This window comes from Arachis ipaensis, chromosome B6, assembly GCF_059453495.1.
Source record: "Arachis ipaensis isolate K30076 ecotype BB chromosome B6, ASM5945349v1, whole genome shotgun sequence".
In the NCBI taxonomy this organism is placed as follows: domain Eukaryota; kingdom Viridiplantae; phylum Streptophyta; class Magnoliopsida; order Fabales; family Fabaceae; genus Arachis; species Arachis ipaensis.
This window is the reverse complement of record NC_142441.1, coordinates 90,002,339-90,010,685: the sequence shown is the minus strand read 5'-3', so window position 1 is coordinate 90,010,685 and position 8,347 is coordinate 90,002,339. Positions and strand designations below refer to the sequence as shown.

General features: G+C 40.8%; 1 non-coding gene across 1 annotated transcript; it reads left to right on the top strand.

The window, feature by feature from the left end:
* Window positions 1-6,775: 6,775 nt before the first annotated feature.
* Window positions 6,776-6,879, top strand: LOC148561713 (small nucleolar RNA R71). The gene has a single exon (XR_015886420.1). It is a non-coding gene; the product is annotated as a small nucleolar RNA R71 (small nucleolar RNA).
* Window positions 6,880-8,347: the final 1,468 nt, after the last annotated feature.

Genomic DNA, 8,347 nt, shown 5'->3' with positions numbered 1-8,347 from the left:
CTAACGTTGGCTCAACTTCTCTTCTCCCCGTTAAAGTTCACGTTAACTTAGTTAACGTGACTCTCTAACGTGGGCATTGATGGCTTTTTGAGAGTGTTATTGGCAATCACTTTTCTTATTAACCTTGCAAGTTACCTCCCCTTTTCTTGCTTCCTTTTGGTCCTGAAATCAAGCAATAAAGTGCATCAAAGCTCTAGTCCAAGTCATGAGTAATGCAACATAATAATTGTCACTAAACTTATGCAAAATCCTCATGAAATTATGTAAAATGCACAATGTATGCTTGAATCAAGGCATAGGTGAATATCTGCCCAAAATTAGCTTATTTCCTAAAGAAATGCATGAAACTAACCTAAAAACAGTAAAGAAAAGGTCAGTGAAACTGGCCAAGATCCCCTGGCATCACAACACCAAACTTAAAGCTTGCTTGTCCCTAAGCAAGTACTGGAACAAGAGAATGATGAATGGAATATCCAGAGGAATGAGTCATTCTTGTGGAAGTCATGTTACTGATTTTATGGTGGTTTCATGCATAGCAACTTAGGTTCATTCCATTACTGGCTTTCAGACCTTTATCATGTCCCTAAACACTTACTTTGTTTATATCTCATGAGACTTTTATTCATTGATCCTTTTATTGTTATTTCAAGGGTTGTTTGTGTTATTTAGGCTAAGTGCTCTGTAAGGGGGCAACTCTTTAAGATAAGCTTTCAGCCAACACTCCCGAACCAGTTGGTTCAAGGTGCTAGGTGTTGAGACACCCCTAAGGACTTACTCCCTCAAGCCTATCCCCCATACATACACACCACAGGCATATAGTTTGTTTATTTTCTTTTCTTGAGACCTTGGTGTCCAGCACCTCTTTGGGTTACTAAGTGTTCTGTAGTGAAGGTTACTCTTGATAGTGGACTTTCAGCTGATAATCCCGAGTAAGTTAACCTAAGTTATCAAGTGATAAGGCACCCCTAAGAGCTTATTCATCCAAGTAGATCCCTCATACAGGAGTACCACAGACACTTGCCTCAAGATTAAAACCATTGATGCCTAGCCTTATTGCTTACTCTTTTTCTTTTGTTTTTCACTTCCATTGTTCTTTCCCTTTTCTCTTCTTAGGATCTTGTTATTAACTTATTCTCATGAGTGTATCCAAAGCAAAGTATTCAGGCCATATAATTGTCATCCCAGCCTTGTGGTTGAACCAACTTAGCTAACTTATGACTACCCCAAAGATTCATGAATGCACTTCCACAATATGAACTCTACTCTGGTGTTTTAAAAACACTCATTCTCTTTTCATTTGATTCAAAGGGACAAGCATACAAGTAAGTTAAGTGATGGTGCAGTAACATAAAGACTAGTGTACATAGACCTATTCAGAACTTAAAAGACAGAATTTAAAACGGGTTCAACTACGAGTAACTACAAATCAAAAGTGCATTCGAACTTCCAACTTTCAACAATTCTGAGTACAATGGAATTAGGTAACAATACAACCTTCGGGTGATGATCTCTGGTCCCCCTCTCTCTTTGTCATCATCCTAGTTTTTGCTGCCTCGCTTCTTTGGGTGAAGGTGCACCATTTCCTTATAGGAATCCTGCAAGGTTACTGGAAGTTGTTTGTTCCCAAAGCACTTGAGATATAGTTAGCTTACATGTATGCTTGTGCCTCTTGAACTCAATTTGGTGTGTGAGCACCAAACTTAGTTCTTTGCCCAGTACAAAACATTGCATATATGCAGAGACCCTCATATCTTGTTATCAACAAAGCAATGATCACCTATAGTCTAACTACATCTAAGTGGTTTCTCTTGATTGGATGGAGCTAGCAATGTTCTTTTGGAGTGGAGTGTAATTCTAACCAATGTCTTTTAGTGGAACACCAAACTTAGAACTACACTACCACTCTTGGATTGTTCTGGTGTGGAACACCAAACTTAGCTCCTTACAATACAGGGGAAACAACTTGTGATTTTTATTGAAATAAAGATGAAAGTGAAACTACCTGAGGTTGGGTTGCCTCCCAACAGAGCGCTCTTTTATCGTCGCTAGCTCGACGAGTCCTTAATTACATGAGATGGTACTTTACTCTGGGGTTTTCCCCCATGTTGCCCAGGTAATGCTTGAGTCTTTGTCCATTCACTGTAAAAGTCCTCTCTGAACCTTCATCCGTGATTTCGATGTGGCCATATGGTGATACTTTTGTAACCATGAAAGGTCCGGACCACCTTGACTTGAGTTTTCTTGGGAACAGCCTTAATTTAGAATTGTAAAGGAGTACTTGCTGCCCTTTTTCGAAACTCCTGGGTGCCAGATGCATGTCATGTTTTCTCTTTGCCTTTTCTTTATACATCTTAGTGTTTTCATAGGCTTGTGACCTGAATTCTTCCATCTCTTGCAGCTGCAAGATCCTTTTTGCACCAGCAGCAATGCTGTCAAAATTTAGTATCTTGATAGCCCAAAGAGCTTTGTGTTCCAGCTCCAGTGGTAAGTGACAAGCCTTCCCATAGACTAGTTGATATGGAGACATTCCAAGTGGAGTTTTAAATGCTGTTCTGTATGCCCAAAGAGCATCATCCAACTTCTTCGACCAATCCTTTCTAGATGCGCCCACAGTCTTTTCCAGGATCCTCTTCAGCTCTCTGTTGGATATCTCAGTTTGCCCACTTGTTTGAGGATGGTAAGGTGTGGCTACATTGTGTTTTACCCCATATCGTAAGAGGAGAGCTTCTAGTGGTTTGTTACAAAAGTGGCTCCCTCCATCACTGATGAGAGCTCTTGGGACTCCAAACCGGCTAAAGATATTCTTCCTGAGGAAGTTCATGACTACCTTGTTATCATTAGTTGGGGTTGTAATAGCCTCTACCCATTTGGAAACATAATCCACTGCTACCAGGATGTATTTGTTTGCATATGAGGTTGGGAATGGTCCCATGAAATCAATTCCCCACACATCAAATAGTTCCAGTTCCAAGATGAAATTTTGTGGCATGGCGTTACTTTTGGGCAGGTTTCCAGATCTTTGGCATTCATTGCAGCTTTATACTAGTTCCTTGGCATCCTTGAAAAGGGTGGGCCAAAAGAATCCGCTTTGTAACACCTTTGCTGCGGTTCTGTCCCCTCCAAAGTGCCCGTCATAGCATGAACCGTGGCAGTTCCACAGGACTTCTCTCCCTTCCTCTTCCGAAACATATCTTCTAAGAATTCCATCTGAACATTTCTTGAAGAGATATGGCTCGTCCCAGACAAAGTATTTTGCATCATTCATAAGCTTCCTCCTTTGATGTTTATTGATCCCTGGGGGTAATGCCCCAGTTGCCTTGAAATTTGCAATATCTGTGAACCATGGTGCTTTGTGAACTGTCATCAATTGCTCATCAGGGAAGAGCTCGTTCACATTTGTATCATTCTCTCCACCTTGATCATGAGGGATTCTGGATAGGTGATCTGCCACCTTGTTCTCCACTCCTTTCTTGTCTCTGATTTCAATATCGAATTCCTGCAAAAGTAAGATCCACCTTATTAGTCTTGGCTTTGATTCTTGCTTGGCAAACAAATATTTAAGTGCTGTGTGATCTGTAAAAACAATCACTTTAGCACCAATGAGGTATGATCTAAATTTGTCAAATGCAAAAACTATTGCTAGCAACTCCTTTTCAGTAGTGGTATAATTTCTTTGAGTTTCATTAAGGACTTTGCTAGCATAGTATATCACACGAACTAGGTTATCTTTCCTTTGTCCTAACACTGCCCCAACTGCAAAATCAGATGTATCGCACATCAATTCAAATGGTAGGTTCCAATCAGGTGGGGAAATGATAGGAGTAGAGGATAACCTCATTTTTAATTGTGCAAATGCTAGCATGCATGTTTCATCAAAGATGAATGGTGTATCAGATACAAGGAGATTGCTTAAGGGCTATGCTATCTTTAAAAAATCTTTGATGAACCTTCTGTAAAAACCAGCATGCCCTAAAAAACTTCTAATTGCCTTGACATCACTGGGTGGGGGTAGTTTTTCAATAAGTTCTACTTTAGCTCTATCAACCTCAATGCCTTGGTGAGAGACCTTGTGACCAAGGACTATTCCTCCTGTCACCATGAAATGGCATTTTTTCCAGTTCAAAACCAAATTGGTCTCTTGGCATCTTTTTAATACCAAGGCGAGGTGATATAGGCAACTAGGAAAAGAATCTCCGAATACAGAGAAATCATCCATAAAAACTTCAATGAATTTTTCTATCATATCTGAAAAGATAGAAAGCATGTAGCGTTGGAAAGTTGCAGGGGCATTACATAATACAAATGGCATGCGCCTATAGGCAACACTCCATACGGACAGGTAAATGAGGTTTTCTCTTGGTCTCTTGGATCAACCACTATTTGGTTATATCCTGAATAACCGTCGAGAAAACAATAATATGCGTGCCCTGCAAGTCTTTCCAACATCTGATCCATGAATGGAAGGGGAAAATGGTCCTTTCGTGTAGCCTCATTGAGTTTCCTGTAGTCTATGCACATCTGCCATCCTGTGACGGTCCTTGTAGGTATGAGCTCGTTCTTCTCATTGGTAACCACAGTGATCCCTCCCTTCTTTGGCACAACATGTATGGGGCTAGCCCAAGGGCTGTCCAAAATTGGGTATATGACCCCTCCTTGCCAAAGCTTCATAACCTTTTTCTATACCACTTCCTTCATGATTGAGTTCAGCCTTCTTTGGGATTGAATTTATGGCTTGGCATCATCTTCCAACAGTATTTTATGCATGCATATGGCTGAACTGATTCCCTTCAAGTCAGCAAGGGTCCATCCAATGGCATCCTTATGCTCCCGCAGCACCTTGAGTAGTTCGTCCTCTTGATCTTGACTGAGGGATGAATTTATGATCACTGGGTAGTTTTTATTTTCTCCTAGATATGCATATTTGAGAGTGGGTGGCAATGCTTTGAGTTCAAGTTTGGGTGCTTCTGATTTTTTGTTCCCTTCCTTTGGTGCATCTGGTATATGTATTTCTACTGTAGCTACCTCTTCACTTGATTCAGATTCTTCCTCCACCAATCTCTCGTTCTCTTCAGGTTCATCTTCTTTAAAATTCTCCTCCACTTCATCCTCAAGTGCATCTAACCTCATGCATTCCCCCAATTGTTCCGGTGGATAACTCATGGCCTTGAACACATTGAATGTCATCTTTTCATTGTGTAATCTCAGGGTGAGGTCACCCTTCTGAACATCAATGACAGCTCCAGCAGTGGCCAAGAATGGCCTTTCCAAGATGATGGAGGTCTTGGCGTCTTCCTGCATGTCCAGCATAACAAAATCTGCTGGGAATATGAAATCTCCTACTTTTACTAGCAAATTCTCTACTATCCCGTGAGGGAATTTGAGCGACCGGTCTGCCAGTTGTAGAGCCATTTTTGTTGGTTTAGCCTCCTCAATTTTCATATTTCTCATCATAGCTACTGACATCAAATTGATGCTGGCCCCTAAGTCACAAAGAGCCTTTTCTACTGTGATTTCTCCAATAATGCAAGGGATCTGAAAACTCCCAGAATCCTTCAGTTTCTGAGGTAGTTTATGCTGAATGATAGCACTGCACTTTTCAGTTAGTATCACAGTCTCATTGTTCTTCCAGCTTCTCTTCTTAGTCATTAGCTCCTTCAAAAACTTGGCATAAAGTGGCATTTGTTCTATGGCTTCAGCAAATGGTATGTTGATTTGTAGCTTCTTAAAGATTTCCAAAAATCTCAAGAACTGGTTGTCATCTTCCTTTTTCTTCAATAGCTGGGGGTATGGAGCTCTTGAGATGTTCAGTTGGGGTATCTTTTTTTCTTTCTGCAGACTTGGCGTGGAGGTTTGCATTCCATCTTGCTCTTCTCCCTTTTCATTTGAGTCTTCTTCTTGTGGTTTTTGGGGATGTTCCTTCAGTTCCTTCCCACTCCTAAGTGTGATAGCTTGACACTCCTCCCTTTTGCTTGAATGGGCATCATAGCAAAAATTGTTGTTAGAAAGCTGCTTAAATAGATAGCTGATTTGTGTTTCCAGTTTTGTGATGGCAGCATTTTGATTCTGCATGTTTGACTGCACTTCCTCTCTGAATGCTTTACTGTCTTGAATGTCTTTGCATATTCCTTCAATGAAGGTTTCGATCTTAGAGAGCTTGTCATCAATTGATGAGTGGTTCGGAGCAGATGTGCTGTTTTGGTTTTGATAAGTGTGTGAAGAAGTGTTGTTGTGGGGGTGTTGAGATGTCCTCTGGGTGAATTGCTGGTGAGCTGCATTGTTGTTGGAGTTGTAACGTCTCTGGTCTTGGTTTTGATCTTGCTCACTTCCCCACCCAAATTTTGGGTGGTTTCTCCATCCAGGGTTGTAAGTCTTGGAGTATGGATCATAGTTTTTCCTTTGTGAATTCCCAATGTAGTTGGCTTGCTCCTGACTCCCCTCTGCTTCTTCATTCACTCCTTGTTGGATTGTTGATGAAGATGAGATTGCTGCTACTTGGTTCCTCTCCATCTTCTTGGTGAGGTCAGCCAGCTGCTGGGTAATGAGCTTGTTTTGGGCCAAAAGAGCATCTACATTGTTTAGCTCCATCACTCCTCTTGTGTTCCCTCTTTCGGAAGCATAGAAGTAGTCGTTTTCTGCTACTGTTTCAATAACATCTATGGCTTCCTCAATGGTCTTCTTCTTGTTCAAGGATCCTCCAGATGAATTGTCCACGGCCTTCTTTGACTCATAAGAGAGACTTTCATAGAAGATGTGCAGTTGGACCCATTCATTGAACATGTCAAGTGGACACCTCCTTGTCAAGTCCTTTAACCTCTCCCATGCTTCATACAGAGTCTCACCATCTTGTTGCCTGAAAGTTTGAACCTCAGCTCTCAGCCTATTGATTTGTTGAGGAGGGTAGAATCTTGCTAAGAATTTGTTCACCACATCCTCCCAAGTTGTCAAGCTCTCCCTTGGGAAGGATTCCAGCCACTTGGCTGCCTTGTCCCTGAGTGAGAAAGGAAATAAGAGCAGTCTATAGGCATCAGGATGAACACCATTAGATTTCACTGTGTCACATATTCTCAGGAAGGTGGTCAAATGTTGATTGGGGTCTTCTTGAACACCTCCTCCAAACGAACAGTTGTTCTAGACAAGGGTGATGAGCTGTGGTTTAAGTTCAAAGTTGTTGGCATGGATTGTTGGCTTTTGGATGCTATTTCCATAATTGCCTGGGTTTGGATTAATGTAAGAGCCCAAAACTCTTCTATCCTCCCCAGCATGATTTGCTCCACCTCCTCTGCCATGGTTGTGAGTCTCTTCTTCATGATGATTTTCCATGTTTTCTTCCATGTTTGGTTCAAAGTATTCCTTAAAGTGTTCCTCCTCTTCTTTAGCACCAACTACTCGTTTTTCTTTTGCCTCCCTCCTTAGTCTAAGGAAGATTCTCTCAGGTTCAGAATCAAAGGAAGTTGAAGTCCCGCTTCTTCTCCCTGTCATACAACCAACAGGTACAAGCAAAGAAAATAAGTGCAGACAGTATTTGTGTCAGAATTACTGTTAGTTGTGGGTGATGCAATATATCAAACAGTTAGTGGGTTAGCAAACAGAATCGAAAATAACAAAGAAAAACAAAAGAGTAGAGGGGGAAGGGAAGAAGTTTAACTGAAACAAAAATAAATTACTCAAACAGACAAATGTAATTCAAAAAATAAAAATGCTCAATCTAGTGATCTTCCAATTTAATCATTGTTGATGCACAATCAATCCCCGGCAACGGCGCCATAAACTTGATGCGCGGAAAACTTGTCTCTCAACAAATCTCCCTTCGGCAAGTGTACCGAAGTTGTCGTCAAATAAAAACTCACAATAGAGTGGGGTCGAATCCCACAGGGATTGATTGATCAAGCAACTTTAATTAGAAGAATGTTCTAGTTGAGCGAATCCAGAATTTGGGTTGAGAGTTGCAAAAATAAAATGGCGGGAATGTAAATAACAGAAAAGTAAATGCTAGAATTAAAGAACTGGAAGTAAATGACTGAAAATAAAATGCAGAATTGTAAATAGGAATGGGGGATTTGCTCATAAAAGTAAATAGCAGAAATTAAAGAGAACGGGTAAGATCAGAGATGGGGAGTTCATTGGGCTTAGGAGATGTTGCAATTCTCCGGATCAAGTTCATTTTCATCTCTTCCTCAATCAATGCACTCATTGATCTCCTTGGCAATCTTAAGTGATTGAATTACAATTTCTTGCAATTCAATCTCTCAAATCTTGTCAATAGCCAATTCCTTGGTCAATTGCTCATGAGAAGAGATGAAGTATAGTCACTGATTATACCACATGCATTTCCCAAATCAAGTGTTGA